The following is a 25,858-nucleotide window of genomic DNA, read 5'->3' on the forward strand; positions in this document are numbered from 1 at the left end:
GGGATGGAGAGGGCCCTGGAGTGTCGGCCGCTGGTGTTGCTGTCCCTGTCCGTCAGTCTTCCTCCCTCTACATCATGGTCCCGTCAGGAAGGGACTCCAGATTTCCGTAAACAGAGCTGCTTGGTCTTTTAGATTGTAAATTACGCGTTCATGTGTGGCAGTTTGGAACATAGCTGTCATCCATTCTGCTGATGTTGGGGCTACACTAGACCTCCAGTGTCTAAGAATGCAAATTTTGGCTGTGGCGATTGCCGTGTGAATCAGCCGTTTTTGGGGTCGTGATAGGGAGGGGTACAGGCGCATATCATGTAGGAAAATAAGTGGTAGTGTTATCGGGTCTGGGATCGGTATGATATCCAGTAGTGTATGACGTACTGTGTCCCATAGGGGTTGTATAGTTGGGCAGTGACACAGGATATGAAGAAGGTCGCATTGGAGGTTCGCGCATCGCCAGCATTTCGCGTGTGGTATCAGGCCTGCTTTAAAGAGTTTCATGGGAGTCCAGTACCAGTCTTGAAGGATTTTAAATAAACAGAATTTCAATCGGGCCTCTCGGACCCCCCTGTCTAGGGCCTCCATTGCATCCGACCACTCTTCCTCTGTATAATCTGTCTCCAGTCGTCCTTGCCATTTTAAACGCCGCCGCTCTAGGAGGGGCTGTGAGTATAGGTGGTTGGTTATCTCTGCATATAGGCCAGCCATGACGCCTCTGTGTAGACCCCATGTTTGCAGGTAAGTAACGATGGGTGATATCTTAATCGTCCACGGGGGTACCTAGTGTTTTGCGCATGCAGTGTTTAAGCTGCATATATCGCCACTCTTGTTTGTTGTCAATGCCGAATTCTTCCCGTAGAGAGTCAAAGGTTCTAAGGTGATCATCATCTACTATTTGGGATATATTATGGACTCCAGCCGTGTTCCATTGGGGCCACTACAAGGTGTTTCCTCCTATTTTTATGCATTTGTTTCCTGCTATAGGAGCCTGAGCGTGCAGGAAAGGGTGTGTACTTAACAGGCGGTGTGTTCTGCGCCATGCTGTGTTTGTGGCCTTAAGGATAGGGTTTGCCGACTGGGAACAGTCAGTGTATACCCCACCTAACTCTATATGCTGTCCGTGGAGTATGTTTTCCATGGTTACCCATTGTAAAGGGTCCGGTGTGCCAGGTAATGTGTAAGCCAGTTGCGATATTTGTAGTGCTAAGGAATATTGTTCTACTGAGGGTAAGCCTAATCCACCGTAGGGACGTCGTGCCAATAGTGTTGCGGGCTTCAGTCTTGGGCGTGTAGAGCCCCAGACAAAAGATCTTATTGAGGTATCGATCACCCGGAGAAGGGAGAGGGGTACCTGCAAAGGGAGCATACCTAATACGTATGTGAAGCGTGGTAGTGTAACCATCCTGACCGCCTGTGTCCTGCCCCACATGGATAAACCCAATAGTGACCATTTGGCGAAGTCCTGTTTCATCCGGGATGTGAGGGGATCAAGATTGTCCCTAACCAATTGTTCTAGGCCTCGGTTAATGTATGTTCCAAGATATTTGAGGCGAGTCGGGGTCCATTTGAATGGGAGGCCGTGGATTGCGGCCCTCGTAGTAGCGCGAGATAGGGGCAGCGATTCGCTCTTGTCCCAGTTTACCCGGTAGCCAGATAAGAGTGCAAAGTTGTCTATGACAGAGAGCAATGATGGTAAGGATCTTTCCAGATCGGACAGGGTTAATAGAATATCGTCTGTGTATAGGTAGATTTTGGAGGAATCCCCTGGTAGCGGGATACCTTTTATTTGTTGGGAGTTCCGTATGGTGGCTGCCAGGGGTTCCATCGCCAGTAAGAATAAAAGTGGCGAAAGGGGGCAACCTTGTCGGGTGCCTCTTCCAATGGGGAATGGGTCTGATAGAAAGCCCCCGCAGTTAACTTGTGCCGTTGGATGGTTATATAATAGTCGGACTTTGGAAATAAATTGGTCCCCGAGGCCGAAGTGTTTCATGGTGGTGAATAGGTAGGGCCATTCAACACGATCGAATGCTTTTTCTGCGTCTAGGGATAAGGCCAGTGCCTCCTCTGGTAAGTGTAGCGATTCGATCAGTGTGTGGCACAGGGTACACATATAGTTTCTGGAGGTGCGACCCGGCACGAATCCACCTGGGTATTGTGGATCAAGGATGGGATCACTTTACGCAGGCGTGCTGCTAGGACGCTAGCTAGTAATTTGACATCTCCGTTCAGGAGAGAGATAGGGCGGTAACTGCCACAAAGCAAGGGGTCTCTCCCTGGTTTGGGTAAGACGACGATTGTGGCTCTATTAGAAGGGGCGCCCAGAGAACCCTCCTGGCATGCTTCTGAGAGCGCTTCGTGTACTGCTGTGATTGCCTCCTCCCCGGCCCATCTATAAAATTCGGCAGGGAACCCGTCCTCTCCCGGGGATTTATGTTAAGGGAGGTTTGCGACTGCTTGTATTATTTCTTCTCTGCTTATATCGCCGTTGAGTAGGGCTCAGCCGGCTTCCGATAGGCGGGGTACTTTGGCCGCAGTGAGAAACATTTCAGCCCGCGCGTGGTCGGTCGGTATTTCAGGGGTATAGAGATGCTGGTAGCAGGCAGCGAATTCATTCACAATGTCTTGTGGGTTGGTCAGTACCGCTCCAGAGGAGGACGTAATGGCCGGGAGGGCAGAAGCGGCTTCTCTTTGCCGGAGCTGTGCCGCTAGAAGGCGACCCGCCTTTTCTCCTTGCTCATAGTGGCGGTTGCGCAGTCTTTGTAGCGCGTGTTCTGCCTGTGTTGTGTATAGCTCGTTGTGTGCCATTCTGGCCCGTTCAAGTGAGCGCCATAGCTCAGGGGTCAGATGAGTGGTATATTGTTTGGTAAGACTCTGGATCTCGTTTTCTAAGGTACGCTGACGGGTCTTCCTATCTCTGTTGGCTAGTGCCGCATCACGCATCATATTCCCTCTCAGGGTAGCCTTCGCCGCTGCCGATAGCACCCGTTTGGACACCACAGAGCCCGTATTTTCGGTCATGAACGTGGATATGTGGGCCTTAAGTTGTTCCTTCCCTTGTGGGGAGCGGTATCTATGTATAGCAAAGCGCCATGGCTTACGACCGGGGGAGGCCAGCCCTGCTTGTAGCAAGAGAAGGATCGGGGAGTGGTCTGAGAGTCCACTATCTAGGATGCAAGTGTCTTGTATTTGGGGGATTATGGTATGCGATGCTAGAAAATAGTCCAGACGTGATTGGGTGCCGTGAACGGATGATAGGAAGGTGTATTCTTTGTCCTTTGGGTGTGTGAGCCTCCAGCAGTCGACTAAACCTACATCTGTGGTTATATCTGTCAATAGTGCTCTATCTTGGTTGTTGCTCGCATCTATAGGGCCTGTCCTGTCCATTATGGCATCTCAGGCAAGGTTCCAGTCTCCCCCTATAATGTGGTGGGTCGCTCCTATTTCAGTCAATAGACGGTTTAGTTGCAGAAAAAAGGGGCGCTTTGTGCCCGTTGGTGGATAAACGGAGCCCACGCATAGGAAGGTGTTTCCTATTTTCAGTTTAGTGAATGCATATCTCCCTTCCGTGTCATTCCATGTTTTAATGATCGTAGCCGGGAGGGATTTACGTAGTAGGATTGCTACACCGCATTTGCGAGGCGTACTGCCCCCGGGTTCCCGACTAGTTGGGCAGCAGCTAAAGACAACCCTTCCTACCCAGTCGCGTTTAAGCTTGCTGGATTCTGCATTATCTAGGTGTGTCTCTTGGATCAGGGCTATGGCCGCTCTCTTGGATTGGAGATAGGATAGAATCTTTTTCCGTTTGATGTAGTTCGTCATGCCATGAACATTCCAGGAGAGGATTTGTAGTGGGCACATCGTGTGGGGGGCGTTCCCTGGCATTCTCGATGGTAGAACAAGATCTCAGCGATCCTGTGGATGCTAGATGTAGGATAAGGGGGGTACTTTTGCCAATGAAATAGGGTCTGTGTTCGCCGAGTGATGTTGGGTAGGGAGGGAAGAGGGATCAACTGGTGAGGTCCGAACACTCCGACAGGAAAGGGAGGAGGGGTGGGGAGTTGAGAAAATTATTCGGGGGGGAGAAGATTGAGAGAGGGTTATAGATTAGAGAGGGAAAGAAGGGTATTGGTGTTAATAAATAGGACAAAATAAAGTGAAGTGAGATGAAATAAAATAAAATAAAATAAAATAAAATAAAATAACAAGGAGGGTCGAAAGAGGGAAGGAGTGGAGGGGACGGGTACAAATACAAATAGGGGCTAGGGGTTGGAAGCCTCCTGTGGGAAGGTCTGTAGACGACGAGTCCAATTCCTATTGGAGCCTTCCGTGCCGTCAGAGTGATCTCTCTGCCGGGGAGGCCGCGGATGGGCAGAGGTCAGCCGGTTCTGGTTTATGGTAGGGAGGTGCGCTGGCTCCAAATTCTTAAAGAAAAGGGGGGGTACGGGTCGCAACCGCGCTGTGGGAGGGACCCGAGGGGGGGCAGTTGCCATGTTGGTAGTTATGATCGGGGTTTGCTGTCCTGGATGGAAGGGAGAGGGGTACGGGGCAGGATAGCGGGGTAGGGAAGGACAGCGTGCGAGTAACTGAGAGGGCCTAGTATGTTGATATAGATGTATGTGGACATGCATTATTGGGGGCTCTTACGTCCATTGTTGTCTAATATGATGTATCATACGGTTGGTGTGTTCGTACCTGTGGGGTACTGGATAACCTCTGGGCTCGATTTATGCCATCATGTTAGGTTCTGCATTATGGAATGCTGTGGTGGAAGGGAGGGAAGGGAAGAGTTTGCAAGGGCTGGGGAAAGTGTGTTAACAGACGAAATGTAAGAAATGAGATACAGTGTAATGTAATATAATATAATATAGTGAGATATAACATATAATATATAGCATAAGGGAGGAAGTGAGTAGATAGGACGAGACGGGGGTACGCGGGGCCGGGGGGAGGGTAGAGGGGGTGTAGGGCGCTGCAGTGTGGGGCCGCGTAGGGGCTATGGAATGTATCTGAACATAATAATAATTAACAAATTGCAATGTACAAATTTACAAATTAGAAGTTTCTGTACTCATATAGTTACACTGCAATATATATCATGGCATGCATCTAGTATATTACTTCTTATAACATAACATAACATAGTACAATAGGGTTCCTTGTTGTTATCGTGTCATTATCGTTTAGATCGCGTATCTTGGGGCATACCCTGTGGTTGATAGGGAGTATTAATAGGTCCTGGTCCATACGTGTCTAACGTGGTCTTCTCACCTTTGCCTATGCGTAATGTATTATTGCGTCATAATACTGTGTAGAGCATTTAGGGGTTGTTAGGTTATTAACAAGCCCGGTGGTATGATCATGATCGTGCGACGCCCTGTTTTGCATAGTATAGTATAATGTAATATCTCCTACTGTGGCATCTCCCACTGGTCTATTACCCTGTTGGGTGTCAGTGTTTGTGTCCCTGTGTATGGCTTGTTTAGTTTATTTTGGGTTTCCGTATAAGGGTTGGAAATTAGTAGAATCTAGCAGAAAGGTTTATTGATATGGTTTACATATTATGTCATGTGTGACTATGTGGCATTGTTATTGTGAATTGTTCTGTAGTTGGGTGAGAGGGGTGTCTTCTTATTTGTTAGAAGTTTGGTTATGAGTCTAGTTGCAGCCTCTTAGAGTGAGATCCTAGCTTGTGTGTGCCCTGTGTATGTCGGTGAAGCCTGGTGTGTACACTGATATGTGTACCTTGCGCCTTTTAGCAGACAGTTCATACTGTGTTATTGCAACATAGAACCTTACAGTATGCTATAGAGAGCATAGATCTATTAAACATTTATCTTTAAAGGAGGTAGTTGTGGTTGTCTATAGGATAGGTGCAATTATAGAGTCCAAATGTGTACTCATCTGTCCATAGGGTTGCCGCCGGTTGACCTTCGGTGTTATCATAGTTGTTTCTTGTGAGCACTGTGGTAGGTAGTCGTCTCAGGAGGGTGCGGCCGCTGGTTTCAGAGGTGAGCGGGATTTATCTCTCTGCGATAGCTGGGTATGGACTGCCACCGCGTGTAAGACCTGTCCTCTATCGTCATGCGATTTAGCTAGTCTCTCTAGGTCTCTGCCCCTTTGGCCGGTGTCGGTGTCATGGCGGGTAGCACCTTCATTCTCTAGTCCTAAGAGAAAGGTTCTGTCGTCCTCGTTGCCCCCCGAGACGTCTGGTGGACAGTTTGTGCTTGTAGAGTCCGTAGGTTGACAGTGGAAGGAGTCAAGGAATTGTTTCAGTTCTTCTGGGTTGTAGAAGTCCCTGGATATTCCGTTTTTGGTGACCCACATTCTGGCGGGGTCAAAGAGGCCGTATTTCATCTCTAGTTGGCGAAGTCGAGGTCTTAAAGCTAGAAAGGCCTTCCTACGCTCATTAGTGTCCTTTGAGTAGTCGGCAGTTATCCGTATGTCGTGTTGGCCTATCCGAAAGGGGCCGTGGTTGTGCGCTGTTTGTAGTATTTGTCGGTCTGATTGTGGCGTAGGAGGCTGGTGATAATCGGACGAGGTCTAAGGGATGTATCGGAACGTTTCGGGCCCACCCTATGTACGCGTTGGAATTCTAGGGGTGGATCAAAGTTCAGAGAAGTCAGTTTAGGGAGGGTAGAGCTCAGAAAGGCCTGTATGTCAGTGCCTTCTTCGTTTTCCGGGATTCCCAGTAGGCGAATGTTGTCTCTTCGGCTTCTGTCCTCCAAATCTGTGAGTTTGCTCTTGAGGTAGAGGAGGTCCTGGTCTCTATCCTGGGATGTGGCCATATGTGTTTCCAATGATCCCATGCGATGTTCCAGGCCTGTCACTCTGGTTTGAAAGCTTGCAATGTCTAACCGAATGGATTTGGTTTCTAAGGTCAATGAGGATATGGAAGTGTCTATTCCCTCTATTCGGCGCCCAACAGCATGATCTCGTGTAGTATCCGTTCCATAGTGGTGGATTGTTCCTTGTCCGATGTCGTAACAGGCTGGGTTGAGGGTGATGATGGATAGGTCTCCATTGTCATGGGGGTTGTTCGTTTCTGGTGGAGCGCCTCTGAGAATAGTAACTGTCTTGCCGGCTTGCCTGCCAGTTTGTGGTTCGGTTTGCTGCCAGACATCCCCTTACTAGTCTGCAAAGGCTACCTGATTGGACCCGAGGTCTTTTTTGGGATAGGGGTTCGCGAGTCGGTCGGTCTTTGTCCCTGGCCCCTCACCTGTCAGTCTCCCGATGGTTGTCCTTTTAGGGTGGGTCGAAGGAGGGGTGAGTGAGGCCCTTTCTACGGTGTTTTACCTCCTGACCACCGTCACTGTCTGTATCTGCCGTTGATCTCCTTCTCCCACCTCTAGTGCGGGCATTAGTGGGGACCCTTTGTTCTTGTCTCGGAGTTCAAACAGCTGGAGTTGGAGAAGCAGAAGTAGGTAATGGATAATTAGTTTCAATGTTCTTTTATTTGTTTTCCCTGTCCAATAGTGGTCCTTTTGTCTCTTTTCACTCTCTTTCTACTTTTTTTTTGTTAGTTTCTTCTTCTGTCCTCCTGGTTTTTAAATTTTTACTTGTTTCTGTCGGTTTTGTAGATGATAGCTCTTTTATCTGTTTACCTACTGCATGTCCCTTTTTTGTTCCTGCAGTTCGATGTTCAATGGTCGATGTCCCTTCCTCCTCCGCCCGCTCCCCGCTCTCCCTCCGATGTAGGAGTAGGCTCGAAGATCCCCGCAGAGGGTGCCGGGCGCTGCCGGTCCGTGGTAGCTGGGATATCTGCTGTTTCTCCGACTCGAGGGTTCGGTTCCGCCCCCTCGGTCAGGCCTCCGGCGCTGGGTCTCGTCGCGGGTCTCGTCGCGGTCCCTCCGTGATCCACCACTGATCCTTCCTCGGGGGCTAAGGGTGTCTAGGGCCCGGAGCGTGGTAAGAGTGCCTGAGGCCCCTCACCTGGCCGTCCCACCGCTCTGCCTCTTTTTCAGCCCTGTCTCAGTGGGCCGACCGCGGGACCAGGATGGCGCTGCTCCGCCCCCCGAGTAGGCCTCTTCCCGTCGAGCGGCCGCTGGCCCTCCAAGTCTCGGCCACGATCCTTTTCACCCCTGGTTCAGGGGCCCAGAGGCCTCTGGATCACTCCGCCGCCGGACAGATTCTTCGGTGTGGCCACAGCAAGGCCCCCGCCGCCTCCCCAGGGTCGCTGTAGCGCGGAGCTCCGGGATTAGGCGGCCATCTTCCTTCGTGGCCCGGCCACGCCCCAAAACAATCCACTGTTAAAGACATGTTTCAGCTGATACATTTTTTCACAAAAAATAACTCAGATATTACCATAATTAACAGATCAGACAATATCCAACAAAACGTTTCCTTCTGAACCAACACGTTTTAAGCACTGGCTTGTCGACAGATTAACATCATTAACAGAACAGGCAATATCTAACAGAACTTTTCCTTGTGAACCAACATGTTTTAATTACTGGCTTGTCGCCATAACATGCTCTGGCCTACTGCATTAGGCAGCACTTTTCTGCACAGCACAGCGTGCAAACTGAACACTCTATTCTCAGTTGAACCGTAGACATGCAGCCCAATCAAAAGTTCTTAGAGAAGAGGCTCAAACTCCACCGAGAGGACTGGTCTTAAAGCTCTTTATGATCATAAAGCTCAGCAAAACCTACATAGAATTAAGCTGCACCCTTAATGAAGAGAGTCATGAAAAGAGTCAGAATAGGGAATTTGATTTATAGAATGTTGTAACGTTTAAGGAAGTGAACTTAAAAGACAAATGCAGCAAAATATGTAGTATATACTTTAGACAGAAGGCCAGTATTCTCTCTGCATCTTTAATTTAGTCGATGTGTATATGCCTCTTTTACTTAAAAAAAAAAAAGAAAAACTGTAAATCCCAAAACATTGAATCATGACAACAAAGTAAAATAGATGAGTCTGCAATGGCATTTAGTGAACATCACTGTGTGACTTTAAAAGGCTGAGGTCTGTAAACAGCACACACTTTCTCAACAAAAAAGCCATATTCAGCAAATAAACTGCCATTGTGTCAACAAAGTAAATACAAGAAAGAACACACACTTGATCTCAATTACACTTTAATTTTGCATTGTTGATAGACACTGGTGATGCAGAGTCACGTGGAGCTCCTGTTATGCTCCATTACTGAACCTGACCAAGAGGTGCAAGATGGCTGCTGTTAGCACTGAGGAGACACTGGGCCGATTGAATGTCGTAGCAGAAAGCAGGAGCGGTACAGGGACGCAGTAATGGTAGTGTCGCTTTATCGCACCATACTACGCGATTCCTGATTATTTAAAGGCACCCTGCCGGCACCCTGCCCGGCGAGACCAGCACGTACGGAGGCGGACGGAGGCACACGGAGGTGCCGGAGCCATTCTGAGTCTGAGGAGACGAGCGAGACAGCGTGAGACAGTGCAAGACGGAAGAAAGGGGCACGATGGCCCAAAGGACCTGAGGAGTCTCAAGTAGTCAACAACTTTTAACCATTGGGGACACCTTTGGAAATACGACGTGGGGAGCTTTCTTGGCTACGGTGTCTAGCACAACGTCGGCCCAGTTCTCCAGGCTGCACTGCCAAGGCAGAAGGAAGCTTCGCAGAAAAATGCCATTGGAGGTGGGGGGCTTCTAGGAGAGGCAGTAGGCCTTGCATTGCGAATTTATGAGGGCACTTTTTAAGATTTGTAATGTCTGGACACATTGCCAATACCTATTTTCAAGCTGACTGCAGTTTTAAGGGGTCATAAGGCCATACCTTCTACACCATATTACACTCTTCTGTAACAAGTATAGCGGGGGGTTGAAAGCTGGAGGAAGAACGTCGGTCTGTCTTCAAATCTAAGGCAAGCTGTCGTGAGACTAGTATCGCCAAGGGCTATTCTTTTACCCTCCTAGTTTTTCTAGCTTCCTGGACAAAGAGCCCCTAGCACGTTCGCGACTCTGAAAGTTAATGAGGACATTAGAACCTTGGTCCCTCAGTTCCCTCAGTTCACAACGTGGTAAACAACTATAGCAGTGAGATTGAGCCTCCCCGGGAAAAGTTGCAGTAGGTGACAAGTCCATCGAATGTGTGCTAAGAGACAAAATTAGGAGGAGCAGAAGAGGGAAGAATAAGGAGAAAATAGAAAAGGAAAATGCCCATTTTGAGACGAAACATCCGCAACAACTCTCTCAGGCCGCACCAGACCAGCAAGATTGCCTCTGCTAAAAGCACTAAAACTCCCCCCAAGAAAAGAAAGTTGGCTTCACAGGGCAACTCACTGAGACAATCCGAGGGAGAAGGAGGTGGGCAATTAATGATAGGAGGTATGGGCCAAGATCCTCAGCAACCATCTATGGGTACTACTCAATTTACTGATCAAGGCTCCACCTCCACTCCCTCCGGCTTGGAGTGTACCTCTGAGGCTGAGTCCACCTCGACGGAGGTTGAGACGGAGGTTGAGACCTCAAATAGGATCTTCTCCCTTTTTCAAACTAATAGGCAAGCTCTGCAAGCACAGTCAGGGAGTCAAGACAATGATAAAACCACTGCTTTTTCCAATCTTAGTCCTGACCTCCTTACTACACAGTTACCTGCCACTACTAATCTTTCTCTTAATATGGAAGCAACTTATCCCTTCGGCGAGAAACTATTTCCTCTTTTTGTACAAAGCAGTGGAAAAAGGGGTGAGCAGGATGGCAGTGATAAAGACTTTCAGGACCGAGCTCATTCAGACTATTCTGCCAACTCCACTAAGAAAATCTTCTATTTGGCACTGCGCTAAATCGATCTATGGTTGAACGGCCTCCCCCCAAATCTGACACTAACATCAGCTCTGGGGCCGAAATGAATCACTTGGTTATGCAACAAAATCTAGAGGTAGTCCCAGTAGAACTTCACGGTCCTCTTTGTCCTCGCGACCCTCCATCTTCAATTGAATTAAAATTATTCCAGATACTCAGTGAGATTAGAGTATTGAAGGTTTCGCAAGATGACTCTAGGAGGAAAATTAATGATCAATTGGAACAGATAACTCTAGTATATCCCATCTTTCACTGAGGATTTCTGAGGCTGAACAAAGGGTCTCAGACCTCGAGGATACCCAGACCCGGCAAGAGTCTGTGATGGCCCAATCACAGCTGGGATTGGAGGACCTTCGGCTTAAACTTGATGATATTGAAAATAGATCACAACAGTCTAACCTGAGATTTATTGGGATTCCTGAAGACCTCGAGGCAACGTCCTCAATGACAGAAGTAGTACCTGATCTCATTTGTAAATACATACTTCCGGAAAAAGCGGACTCTAGGACCGACTTATCCATTATTCGGGCTCATAGATTCCCCTTTACTAAACCATTGTCTTTTAAATAACCAAATACTGTTATAGTAAATTTTAGGGACACTAGGATTAAGGAGCAGGTCCTATCCCAAGCAATGAGAGTAAAAACGTTTGAATCAACTGAGAACTATGGGCCAGAGGTAGGAAACATTTGCGAGTCGCAAATGGCCCGAATCGCAATTTGCGACTCCACAAAATCGGAAATGGGATGCAGAAATCCCATTTCCGACTCGCAAAATGCGACGTGAGCCATTACCGACTCGCAAAAATAGCGATCCCATTTTGCGACCCGCAAATAGGAAGTCGCAATTTGCGAGTCGCAAACCATATGCAATAGCCACTCGCAAATTGCCACTAGTCGCAAAAAGCCCATTTTGCACTTCCAATTTACCACTAACTCAGAGCAGGTGGTAACCAGAACCAAAGTATAAAAGGAGACCCAGAAGGCATCTGGGTTACTCAAGATGGCAGAGATATATGTGATAGGAATGAGGAGGAGAGCCAACGCCGCACAGCAGAGGAGGAGGAGGAGCCAGAGACAGGAGAAGATATACAGAACCAGACAGACACTTTTCCAACAAACTGAGGAGGAGATTTATGATAAATATAGACTCAGCAGTGCAGCAATACTAGATTTAATAGAATTACTCAAACCACAGCTACAACGCCAGACTGTGTGCGGTTGCGCCATCCCTACGCATGTGCAAGTGCTTTGCTCTCTGCACCTCTTGGTAGCTAGCAGGGGGTCATTGCCATGGCAGGTGGGGTATCACAGAGTTCACTCTCACGGTTCTTCAGTGCATTCCTAGATGCCTTACTCACACACAAGTCCAGATACATATACCTACCCAGGAATGAGGCAGAAATAAACAGCACCAAGTTGGAATTCTACAGGATTGCCAACTTCCCCCGATGTCATAGGGTGTGTAGACGGGACACATATATAAATATGCCCACCTGCAAATCTGGAATATCTGTTCCGCAATAGGAAGTGTACCCACCCACTCAACATCCAGGTGGTATGTGACACCCATTATGTTATCACTGACATGGTTGCCAAATTTCCTGGGAGTACCCATGACTCCTACATTTTCAGACACAGTGGGATACACCAACGCCTAGAACGTGGGGAGTTTGGAGATGGATATCTCCTAGGTATAGCTGAATACACCTTGCAGACATACACACAGGTCAATGTGGAACACATCAATGCCCTGCTAACATTGTGCATTTTGTGCCAAACAGGTGACAGTGCATATGCACTTCGACCATGGATACTTACCCTGTACTTAACACCCAACAATGAGACAGAGAGGCGATACAACAGTGCACATAAGAGGACCAGAAATATCATTGAACTGACCTTTGGACTGCTGAAAGCAAGATTCAGATGCATCCACAGAAGTGGAGGTGCCCTCCAGTATACCCCAATAACAGCTTTCAAGATTGTTGTTGCATGCGCTATACTGCACAACATTGCCACCAGATGTGGGCTACCTCTCACCCCAGAAGACCCAGATTCGGAGGATGAAGAGCAAGAGCTACCACATCGCCATCATGGGGATAGAAGCATCACAAATCAAGGCAGACTAAGACAGGAACACATTGCAAACCAATACTTTGGAAGGTACGTGCTAACTGACACCACACTCACTAATGTCACACACAGAGAGTCCAGGTGTTAAGTGAAACTAACAAGTGATTTAATTTGTGCAACCAAAAAAACTATATACATTTTCAACAGTTCAGGGGCTGTAACAGTCCTCCTGGCATGAGGACACATTAACCTCATGTGCCCCAACCCCAGGACAGTGTGGAGCTCAGATTCTACGCCGGCCTCGGCCAGCATGGCTGGTACTAGGGGTGTCAGCAGTGCCCTGCCTTGCGCTTCCACTGCGCAACACCCTGGTGTCACTGGCAGAGACACTGCTGATGGTGGAGCCCTCCTCGCTGTCTTGCTGCGTGTCGGCCGTGCCCCTGGCCACCTGCCGTGCCTCCATTATGTCAACAGCGTGACTGAGACGGCCCAGTCCACGTGCCACATCACTGGCAAAGTGGCCCATGTCAACTTGGAGGCTGACTGTGCGCCTAGAAAGGCCAGTAGTGTTCACAGCCAGCCTGACTATGGAGGCAGACATGTGGTCCATCCGGTTAAGTTGCTGCCTGTCACAACGCCTTGCACCCTCTGTCTGAGTTAGGAGTCAAGCCACAAGTTCTCTCATGGAGAGTGCAAGGTCGTCCTTATGTGTGTTCATTTGTGCCAACTCCGTGTGCACAAGCTGCATGCTACTGCCTTGGTTTCACTCCAAGCGCCGCAATGCCTCTGTAATCCTTGTAATCTCCTGTGTTTGCAGGCGCTGACCCCGTAGGAGTGCGGCCTCAGCACGCGACATGGAGGCGTCCCCTGACTCTGCTTGCCGCTGTGATGGAACATGTACACATCGCCTGCGACGCAGTGGAGGCTTCGTGTCTTCTACGGTGGCACTGTGGCTGGGACCAGGTGCTGGATCAGACACCAGAATGGCTACTGGTGTGTCATGAGGGGACTGAGTGTTGGTGGTGCAGGTCTCAGTGGTGGCTGGTCCTGAGTCATCTGTTGGCTGCTGGCTGACCATTGGCCCCTGGATGCTTTGGCTGGTGGGGGTGTCTTGTGGGAGACCTGTGGGACATAGGGAACACACTGTCAGTATCTACTATCTGTTATCAACTTCCTAATAAACTGTTGCCTATCAACTGCCTACTTGACTACATTGCCCATAATGCACCATTCTGGTGGTTGCAACTCTGAAATGGAGCTATTTTGGTTGTGCATGCTACTGTGTACAAGGTGGGTGGGGGTATGGCATTATTGAGGGTACATGCATGTCTCATGGTACTCACTGGTTGATGGTCCTGGCTCTGATGTATCCAGATCTCCCATCCCGCACACTGCCTCAGCCTCAAGGGTCTCCTCTACTCTTTCCTCCAGGGGTGTGGGTGGTGGTATTGTGGACGGTCCCCCTCCAGTGCCCCTCATCTCCCGGAGCCGCTCTGCCACCCTCTCCTTGGTCCGGGAGCGCAGGTCATACCACCTTTTTTTGAGTTCTTCGATGCTCCGGTGGCTGACACCCAGGGAGTTCACTTTCTCTTGCATGTCCATCCATATTTTTCTCTTTTCCACCTCTGGCACGGTGAGGGCTGCCCTCCCAAATAGTTGGTCATGGTGCTGGCAGCACTCCTCTGTCAGCACCTCCAGCTCTTTCTCTGCAAATCTGAGTTTGCGCTTCCTTGGTGTCTCAGCCATGGTAGCTGCTGTTCCCTCTGTTTGCAGTTCTGCTGTTAAAATGGGTGTGGTCCTCCCTCTTCCCAGGTGTATTTGTAAACTTCCTGGCTGTGATGTCATCATCATGAGCCAGGAAGTGTTTTCCAGAGTGTTCTGCAGCACCTGCATTCAATTTGCGTCACAGTCGCAATTTGCGACACCCACTCGCAAATTGCGTGTTCGTTTTTAGCGCGGTCGCAAAAAGGGACCTCGCAAACAGCGGACTCACAATCTGCGGTGCGACTTCATTTGCGAGTCGCAAATTAAAGTCGCATTTTCTTCTTGCATACCATTTAGCGAGTCGGAAATTGCGAGTCGCAAAGACTCGCAATTTCCGACTTGCTAAATTTTTTCCTACCTACATCTGGCCCTATATTTTTTTATATATATACGTTTTCTCCAAAATGTCCAGTGCTGCTGCTCGCCGGCGCTGTGAATTTGTACGTCTCATAGATCACTTTAAAAAAGCAGGGGCTCCTGCAGGCATTGTTCAACTTGCAAATTTAAAGATGTTGCATAAGGGCCAGGCCCATATTTTTTAAAATGTGCAAAAGGCAGGAGACTTCTTAGATGAATTAAATAAATAGTATAAAGGGGGCGATATCCATCCAGGCTATAAGGGACAGAGAAATCTTACTGTATTAAGGAGGCGTTACCCCCTTTTTTTCTGTAGCAGGGCCCAGTATGGTTTAGTTTTGTTCAACATGGCCAATATTGCTCGCTCTTGGGGTTGGGTTCTTGAGTGCTGCACTTATGTACTCAAGTACTAGTTGGGTGGTGGTGGGGAAGGGGGATGGGTGGGAAGTGCTCTGAGAGTCCCTAGGTGGGAGGGCCTTGAGTTCAGATTACTCAGGGAGGTAGGGAAGAGATGGGGGTGGGTTCAGGGTTGGACTAAGGGAAGGCACATGGGGGGGATTCTGTTTTTTTTTTACGAAGTGGCATATTCTCGATATAGCTGCATGAGGTCCTCTATTGAACTAACTCACAAGCATGGTCAAGCTTAAAGTAATTTCCTGCAATGTGAATGGTATCTCAAATAAGCAAAAATACAAGGCAATGTTTAAATGGTTGATTTCATTCACCCCCAATGTCATTTATTTCCAAGAAACACAATTGAAGAGTAACAATTCCAAAATATATATTCCAAAACAGTATTCAGTGACTTTATTTGCCTCATCGGGACGAGCAGTCAGAGGGGTGGCAACATATCTCAGTAATAGAGTTGACTGGATCATAAAAGAGGTTATTAGAGACCCAAGGGGAGTTGGATTTGGCTCAAAGCTTTATTATCTAGAGCCAGTTAATCTGGTTAATTACTATGGGCCAGTCATGAATGGAGCTGATTCACTAATTCAACTCTATAATATTGCTATGAGTGCCACCAGCCCTTTTATTATGGGAGGGGATTTAAATTTCATTCAGGAAATAAAATTGGATACCTCTAATCAGGAAAAAAGGCAACTATAACCCCAAACTAAAAGATTTTAAATATATCAAAAAGTTATTTCCAGGTAATCGACCCCTGGCGAGAAGAATATCCAGTAGCCACTCAATATATTTGTTTTTCGCATTGATACAGAACTGCCTCCTGGATAGATTTATTTTTAATATCTCATACGCTGAAGAGGGTGGGGTCGGAGATATGGGCAAATGCTTTTTCCAACCATTCAGCGGTCTCAGTGACATTAGAACTTGAGCTAGCTAGTAAAGAAAGGCCCACCTAGCAGTTTGATAGCTCTCTGCTTAGTAATCAGCAGTGGGTCACAGATATGAGTAAATTTATACAAGAGTTCTTCCAGCTAAATCAGAATTCTTCATCCCCATTCAATGCATGGGAAGCATTCAAAGCGACAGCCAGGGGCTACATTATTTCTTTTAAATTATTCCAGCCGCAAGAGCTTCACATTATAAAACTTCAGATGGCAATAGATAATGCGACACACAAATGTATTGAAGCAGGAGGTCAGGAAATGGCAAGGCGGAATCTTGGTCAAATTAGGGCCAAGCTAAAAGACTTTTTTGTTCTTGAGGAAGTAACTAGCTCGAGGGTGTATCAACATCAGGTCTATGAAGAAAGTCAACAGATAGGTAAATACCTTGCCTGGACCACTCACACAAACTACAAAAAACAGACAATGCATCAAATACAGGATCCCAATACTAGCACTGTTGTTACTGAGAATTAAGATGTTGCTCGGGTATTTATTAAACATTACGCTAGAATTTATGAGACTGACTATGCAGTTTCACTGGCACAGTTAAAGCAGTACTCCAAATCTATCAAGTAACCCAAAATCTCGTCGATAATTCAAAATGACATAGTACAGAAGATTATGCCATCTGAGATTAAGAGAGCTATCCAGAAAATGCCAAGTAGTAAAGTTTGCGGTGGCAATGGCTTTCCAGTTGAATTCTACAAACCCTTCTGTGAAAAGCTTGCACCGTTTCTAATGGTTTTATATAATGCAATACTCCAGGGAGCAGTAATTCCTGCAACGTTTAAAGAATCAACGATAGTTAGCTTTCTGAAAAATGATAAAAATCCGTTGAAACCTGATGCATACTGTCCCATCAGTCTGCTGAATGCAGATTATAAAATCTTAACAAAAATCTGGGCTATCAGGATTACACCAGTCGCGCAGCAATTAATACCTAAAGATCAGAACGGTTTTGTAGCTAGCAGGCTGATGATTTCCAATACAAACTTCTTAATACAGGGAATTGACTACTTCTCTGTCAATATTATCCCTGCAGCAATGATAATGCTAGTCGCAGAGAAAGCTTTCGATCTAGTTAATTGGGGAACCTTGTTTCATTGCCTAACTAAATTTGACTTCCCTATGCTACTTACTTCGATGATAAGGCAGCTGTACTAGGGTGCTCAGGCTAGAATTGTTATTAACTCTAAGGTTAGAGGCACAATCCAGATTAACAGAGGTACTAGACAGGGATGTCCCCTCTCTCCCAAACACATTGCCTTTTTTATTGAACCTCTCACCCAGATAATATGTAGCTCAAAATAAAATCATTCCACCTATTGCTGATATGCCCATAATCAAGTTCTTCGCTGACAACATTATTTTAGACTTAAAACCAGAGACTGGTAATATACAAAGAGTATTGGATCAGATCAATGAGTTCACTCAAATAGGGGGTTAAAAGATTAATGAAAGTAAAATGGAGGTTCTTTTATTTAATGCAGGAATAGAGAATCTTCCTCACACTTTACAGTTGCAAGCTAATTCATCCAAACCTATTAGGTATCTGGGAATTTATGTTACAAAGAATTACGGACAGCTGTTTCATCTTAATTATTTTATGAAGCTTGCAAAAGTTCAAGCACTTTTGGATAGATGGATAGCTCTTCCATTGACTTTGATAGGGAGAGTCTCCTTAATCAAGATGTCAATTCTCCCGTTGTTTATTTTTTTATTCAATAATGTCCCGATAAGAATTAACAGTGCTTACTTTCGTGAACTCGATTCCATGATACAATGTTTTATATGGAGGAAGAAAGCTCAAAGGGTAAGGCTTTCAGTTATTCAACTCAATATAAAGCAAGGGGGCTTGGCACGCCCTAATTTTCAAGTTTATTATCAGGCCGCATTGCAGGATAAATTGGCATGACTCTTGGCTATTGGAGGAACCATGGAAAATGTTTTGGTTAAAAGAATGATTGCAGAATCAGGAATAAGTCTCCCAGCATTAATTAAAACCACAAAACTTCCCCAAAAAACTCAACATAAATATATTTACAATTTGAGAAAAAGAGCAGAGATCTTAAGAAAAACATATCAAGTACCAACAGGTTTATTTACAGTTACAGGAGTGTAAATATTTTAGTCTATATCTTCCAGAAACGTTGATAGCCCAATGGAATAGTAAGGGTTTTAAAGAGATGGGTGACTTTATTTTAAGTAACAGGTACATTACTTGGGAAGAGATGACAAATAGGCTTGGGGATACAACAGATTTTCCATTTTCTTAGAGCCAATATACCTCGGGAAAATACCCTGGAACATCAAACATGGAGGGCTTTAATCAGAAGTAATGTACTTGGTACAGGGATATAGTACAGACTTCTAGTTGATAGCCACGCCTCTACAATCATTTCAGATTCCTGGGATAATATTTTTAGAACAACACAATGTTTAATATCTAATGAAGAATGGAGAACTATTTTGGAATTAGGTTATAAATCTTTGAGGGCAGCTAATTATAAAAGAATGTATTTTCCTTCCAGATGGATGGCTTACTATACTACTGAAATGATACATAAAATGTTCCCGGCAGTTCCCGATCAATGTTTTCGTTGCCATCAGGAGGGGCATGGGAACTGGCTACATGTTTTTTTAGACTGCCCTAAACTAATGAAGTCCCAGCTGGAAATAGAGAATTTAATAGACCTCAGCTCCAACTTTAGGATCCAGCTAGATCCAAGCCTAGTTCTGTTTGGAGTTTCTGAGAAAACATGTCAGCTAATAAAATATCAACAATACTTTATTGCAATAGTTTTTGCTGTAGCCGGATCATTAATACTTCAGCATTGGTGCACTCAAATGATTCCTCCTATGCAGAATTGGTGGAATAAAATGCTAAGAACTAAGAAATTTGAGGAAGCCTACTCTAAACATGTTGGGAGCATAAAAAGATTTACAGCTATATGGCACTACTTAGAGGAGTAATAAGTTATAAAGAAGGAAAGTTTTAATGCCACTTAGGCATAATTCTTATACTATTTTTGTATATATTCACCTGAAATAAAAATACAACTTTAAAAAACTAATAATAATAATTTTACATCTTTAGGCTAACAATTGCTATCCATCATCAAAAACTATTTGGAACATACATGTGACAACATAACCATCTATGAAATACAATAACATAGATGGACAGTGTGAGAAAAGTGGATTATTAGTTGGGGGTTTGTGAGACCTCAGCAAGTATTCATGGCACTGATCTGTTTCAGGTCCAATTAGGTCTCTTCAAAACAAACCTTAGCTTGATGCTGGGTAGCTGTTGGGCAGAGCAGTGAGGCTTAACTCAAAGGTAAACAAGCGTAAAACATTTATCAATACCAAAACAGCTAATAAGTAAGAAGCACAACGCAATAAAAACCTCACTCTAATTTAGAAAAATATAATATATTTTTATCTCCAAAGAGACACTAAAAGGGGAGCTTGAATTATGTTTTTTGAAAGGTTTTAAAAAATCACAGCTTTTCACTCCAAAAAGTTTGGAAAAGTTTGAAAACGTTATTAAATCACTGCTTTTCTCTCCTAGCAGTAGGCTATAAGTTTTGACTGTCAGAGTCTGGGGCAAAGTCAAAGTTTCAGGCCGACCATGATGGAATTCAGGAATCAGATGCAGGTGCTCCATTGGTCTTATTAACAATTTTACCTTCACACTTAGAAACTTCTGGTTCTTTTTCTCATTGATGGTGGGGCTGACTGGGCCCTCTGCAGTGGCTCTTTTTCTCATTGATGTTGGGCAGATGGGTCCTCTGCTGCTTGAGTTCAGCTCGACACTGATGAATCATTGAAGTACAGTGGCCCGGGAAGCCTTGATTCTCGACAGTGTTCGAGGCTACCAACAAACCAGCAAATATTGGTAGTCTCTGCTCATTAGACTGGGTGTTCAAAAACTGCAATTTTTATTATTTTTGCCTAATATAACAATTTGCAGTTCTGTGGTGGTAAAGAGTACACTCTAGCAGTTGCCAAGAGTTCAAAACCTGGGAGGGAATGCTTGTGGGGTAGAACCTGTAGGAGGCTGGCCAGGTGTGCAGTGGCAACCTATGGCACTTACACCTTATACCTAGTCCAGGTATCCCTTATTAGTGTAGTGTAGGCAGTGTCTAGAAGCCAGGCTCTCTAGAGGTAGCTGTGGATGAACAGCCAAGGCTTACCACAGGAGGGGGAGTCAGAGTGGACTCTCAGCAACTCAGAGAGCCCACAGAAGACCAGGCAGAGCACACAGGAGTCCCACAGCACGGGACAAGAAAGTTACAGAAGAGGCCCACGCAGCACTACGACAAAGGCCTCCAACAGGCCTTGGCAGCTGCAAAACATGCAGTACATGGAGGTACTGTCAGGCGTCTTACCTCCACCAAAGTTGGAAAGTTGAAAGAGAGGACCATCGGGACTACTTGAGTCCACCACTCATGATGCAGGATCCAGGCATCTCCGCAGGAGAGGGGATCCACGCAGCCGGTTGTTGTTGCAGTTAGTGCCTGCAGAGGCAGGGGAGTGACTCCTTCACTGCAAAGAAGAGTCCTTTGCTCTTCTGATGCAGACTGAAGATGGGTGACAGTTGCAGTTGCTGCCAGGAGCTGGAGATACAATGCTGCAGAAGACGTCTCACTTCTTTATTGCAGCTTGTAGAGCTCCTGGAGGGTCCAGGTGCAGTTTCTTCAGTGAGAAGTTGAAGTGGAAGTTGCAGAGGATTACTGCTGGAGTCTTGCAATCCGAATCCGAATAACCACCCATAGGAGAGACCCTAAATAGCCCTGAAAGAGGGATTGGTCACCTACCCAGGTAAGCACTTATCATGGGAGGGATCTGATGTCACCTGCTGGCACTGGCCACTCAGATGCTCCCAGAGTTCCGTGCAAACCCTGAATCCAAGATGGCAAAACCCAGGGACCCTCTGGTGGAGCTCTAAGCACTACCTATGTGGTGGTGATGGACAGGGGAGTGGTCACTCCCCTTTCCTTTGTCCAGTTTCACACCAGAGCAGGGACTGGGGGTCCCTGAACCAGTGTAGACTAGTTTATTCAAGGAGGGCACCAAATGTGTTATTCAAAGCATTTCCAGTGGCTTGGGGAGGCGACCCCTCTCCAGCCTGTAACACCTATTTCAAAAGGGAGAGGGTGTAACACACCTCTCCCAAAGGAAATCCTTTGTTCTACCTTCCTGGGCTTGATCTTCTCATGCAACAAGAGTGCAGAAACCTGTCTGTGAGGTGGCAGCAGCTGGGGCTGCCTGGAAAACCTCAGAAGGCTGAAATGGCAATACTGGGGGTCCTCTAAGGAGGCCACAGAGTGCATGGAATCATACAACCAATACTTGCATAAGCGTTGGGGTATGATTCCAACATGTTTGATACCAAACATGCCTATGTTTGGAGTTACCATTATGTAGCTGTACAGTACACACGTAAAATGGCATCCCAGCACTCACGAAGTCTGGGAAAATGGTCCTGGAGGTTGTGGGGGCACCTTTGCTAGTTCAGGGGTACCCTCACACACAGGTACTTAGCCCCCTGCCCTCATGGCTGGAGGGCCTGCTATAGGGGTGACTTATAAGTGTCCTGTACAGTGTAAATGGCAGTGAAAGGGTGCTTGCACCTTTTCACACAGCCTTCAATGGCAGTCCTGCAGAAGCCTTTGCCTGGGCTTCATATGGGTGGCAAAATATGTGCTGCAGCCCTTAGGGATCGCCTGGAACCCCAATGCCCTGGGTACCTAGGTATCATATACTATGGTCTTATGAGGGGGCACCAGTATGCCAATTGTGGGTGAAACACGGTGATAACAGAAACCAACAACCACATTTTAGGGAGAGAGAGCATAATCACTGGGGTCCTGGTTAGAAGGATCCCAGTGAACAGTCAAACACACTGACATCAGGCAGAAAATGTGGGTAACCATGCCAAGAAAGAGGGCACTTTCCTACAGAATCTGATCTCCCAAGCTACATCACCAGAGTCCAGAGTGGGCTGCACACTTTGCAGTTGTAGGGCTTCTTTATCCCTGAAGCTTAATAGGAGGCTATCCGGCTAGTCCTTGGATACCACTCACTGGTCCTATGCATGATTAGGAACCCTAGGGGCCTCTCCATGAGTTCAAGAGAAGGAGCGGCCATTCTCTTTCTGAAGTCCTGTTTTGACTCAATAGGTGCAGCAGGTACAATTTTCTTTCGGTGAAGCCCTTCTTTTTGAAGTCCACAGGTTCAGCAGGTGCAATCCTTCTTTTGTTCTTTTCACGTACAGCAGTGTTCTGATGCTGGAAGACAGGGCTGGCACTTTCATCCCAGTTTTGAGTTTGTGAGTGGGATGCACTCACTAGCCAATAGGGTTCCAATCCCTACAGGTTAATACCATCCACCTTTACATCTTCTCCTGTGGGGTTGGCACAAAACCACACATCTCTCTGCCAAAATCCAAGATATCAGGACCCTTTTTAGCTGGGAAAGAACCATGGGCACATTCCTGAGTTGTTTTCAGTATAATTAGGGCACCCCTTCAGGGAAACTGATTCTAAAACAGGTTTTCCCCATCTGGCCAAGATGCCAGGCTGTCCACTTATGCAAGGGGAATGGTAGGCTGCAGTGTAAATGGCATTTTCCTAATAGAGACAGTAGCCCCTTTGATGATGGACTATGTGTGGCCACAGCTCTCTGGCCATCCTACTGGATGAAGTCATACCCACCTCCTACCAATAGTATTATTTCTGACATCGCTTCTCACCTTAGCAGTCTGTCTCAGGTGACAAATTCTGTAGTTAATCAGAAATGGGTACTAGAACTCTGGAACAAGAAATTGGCGACTTTCTAACGTCACATTTCTATTTAAAGTTGCTTTTAATCAAATCTGCTTTCAACAATAAGTTGAGTTTAATGTAACAATTATTTTGATACCTTGCAGTACTATATTCACTGGTCCCAACTGGAAGTTGCCACTTAGCATGCGGGCTAGTAAAACCCCATGTTAGCCAATGGCACTGCTGGCTATATTGCAGTGAAAATTACAATTTCACATTTTCACTGTCAGGATATGTAAAGTTTAAATTCAACATTTTATAATATCTAGCACACTTCCTCATGAGCTAATAAGACATGACTTAGGGGTGAATTGTTTAAATAATAAAATGGAAGGTTTGGACTAGGCAAAAGAGACATTTTGCCATGTTGAGTAAGCAGTGTGAAAGCTGCCCACATAGACTATCATGGTAGATCTAGAGCTATATTTTCTGCAATGGCAGACCTAGAGCTATATTTTCATTTTGTCACATCAGTAGGGGCATTGTTAGAAATTGGGTCTCTGGTTGGCAGTGAGTTTGCACTCTGTTCAAGCAGGGACCCTCACTCTAGTCAGGGTAAGGGAGTTACACTCCTAAGACAACCCATGCTCACCCCCTTGGTAGTTTGGCACAAGCAGTCAGGACTATCTCAAAGGCAATGTGTAAAGTATTTGTACCAGCACACATAGTAACACAGTGAAAACACCACAAAAGTGACTCAACACCAGTTTCGAAAAATATCCTACATTTATTTAAATCAAACAAGACCAAAATGACAAACATCCAACAAACAAAGGCAAAGTTATGCATTTTTAAAGTAAAAAGAGTCTTAATCCATGGAAATCAATGGATGCATTGCTTTTGCACACCTGGTTTGCAACAAAAATAAAGCTGCACAGTCGATTGTGCATCAGAAAAATAAGCAATGTGTTGATTGCTCCAGTTGGGTAGGAGATGCATTGGTTTTCATTTACCACCCTGGTCAGATGAAACTGGAGTGAGACCTCAGTTCTTGCATGTTCTATTCTGGCCGAGATAGGGGCGACCCCTTTCAGCAGCCATGGTGCTGCTGATAAGAAAACGCCTCAGCAGCCCGTTCCTTGCAGAAGGATTCCCAGAGGAAAAATCCCAAAGTGAAAAAAACCTCTTTCACAGGAACTCCCAGAAACAGGAAAAAGGTGCATGTCAAGATAACAGGACTTCAAGAGGTTGAACTCCACAGACTGCGGAAAAAACAAGCAGGAAAAACACTCCACAAGAATTGCAAGCAGGAACAAGGACCACCACCAACAGGAAGTGTTGCAATGCAAGGAAAACAAGAATCTGGCTCCTTATATACCAATGGACACGATGTGACATGCAGGATGAAAGAAAAATACCATCTTGGATTGGGAATACTCCATAGGAAAAACTTGAGAAAAGGCACCATCTTGGAAAAGGAAAGGAAAAAGGAAACCTGTGGCTTGCATGGAAAAGAACAGGATCCTGGGAGGAAGAAACATGGCCCGATAGAAGAACAGGAAGAAAGGGCCCCACGACCAAGACACAAGGTAAGTAGTCAGAATAGGGGGGGGGGGCGTGGGAGCCTTGCGGCTATCATTCATGCCGCACTTTGAACATGGCGAGGCCTGAATCCCAACCCTGGGCTCCCCACGCTCGCTGCGGGCAAAAAAGTGTACCGTGGCCGAGCAGATGGCCTGCGGTGAGCCTGGCACCCTGGAAAATGGACCACCGACCCCACCGCAGCCCAGGAATGAGACGCTGCAGGTGCCCATTGCGTAACAGCCTTAGGGGTGACTTACATGTAGCAAAAGGGAAGGTTTGGGCCTGGAAAGTGTGTACCTTTACCAGGTCAAATTGGCAGTACAGGACTACACACAATCTAAAAACAAACTTTACTAAAAGATGTATTTTTAAATTGTGAGTTTATAAACTTTTGAACTCCATATTTCTATCTGCTCTCAAAGGGAATCTGCACTTTAATAATATTCAAAGGTAGCCCCATGTTAACCTATAAGAGAGAAAGGCCTTGCAAGAGTGAAAAACGATTTTGGCAGTAATTCACTGTCAGGACATGTAAAACACATAAATACAGGTTCCACCTTTAACATACACCGCACCCTGCTCATGGGGCTACCTAGGGACTACCTTAGGGGGGCCTTACATGTAAGAAAAGAGAAGGTTTAGGCCTGGCAAGTGGGTACACTTGCCAAGTCGGATTGGCAGTTTAAAACTGCACACACAGACACTTCAGTGGCAGGTCTGAAACATGTTTACAGGGCTACTCATGTGGGTGGCACAATCAGTGCTGCAGGCACACTAGTAGATTTTGATTTACAGGCCCTTGGCACCTCTATTGTACTTTATTAGGGACTTACTAGTAAATCAGATATGTCAATCAAGAAAAAAGCCAGTTACCAATACAGTTTACGCAGAACGCACTTACACATTTTGCACTGGTTAGCAGTGCCCAGAGTACCAAAAACCAGCAAAAACGAAGTCAAGCACAGAGTCAAAAACACAAGAAGCAGAAGCACAAAGACAGGGGAAAACACATCAAGGATGCCTAGTCTAACAGGCATAATATGTGGTGCTGCAGTCCACTATTGACATTTATTTTACTATCCCTGGGTGCACTTTCTACCGTACAGTAAGGGCTGATAGGTAAGTTAAATATGTCAATCAGGTATTAGTCTATTGCACATATCTTTTTAGG

The sequence above is a fragment of the Pleurodeles waltl genome, chromosome 3_1, assembly GCF_031143425.1.
Source record: "Pleurodeles waltl isolate 20211129_DDA chromosome 3_1, aPleWal1.hap1.20221129, whole genome shotgun sequence".
NCBI lineage: Eukaryota > Metazoa > Chordata > Amphibia > Caudata > Salamandridae > Pleurodeles > Pleurodeles waltl.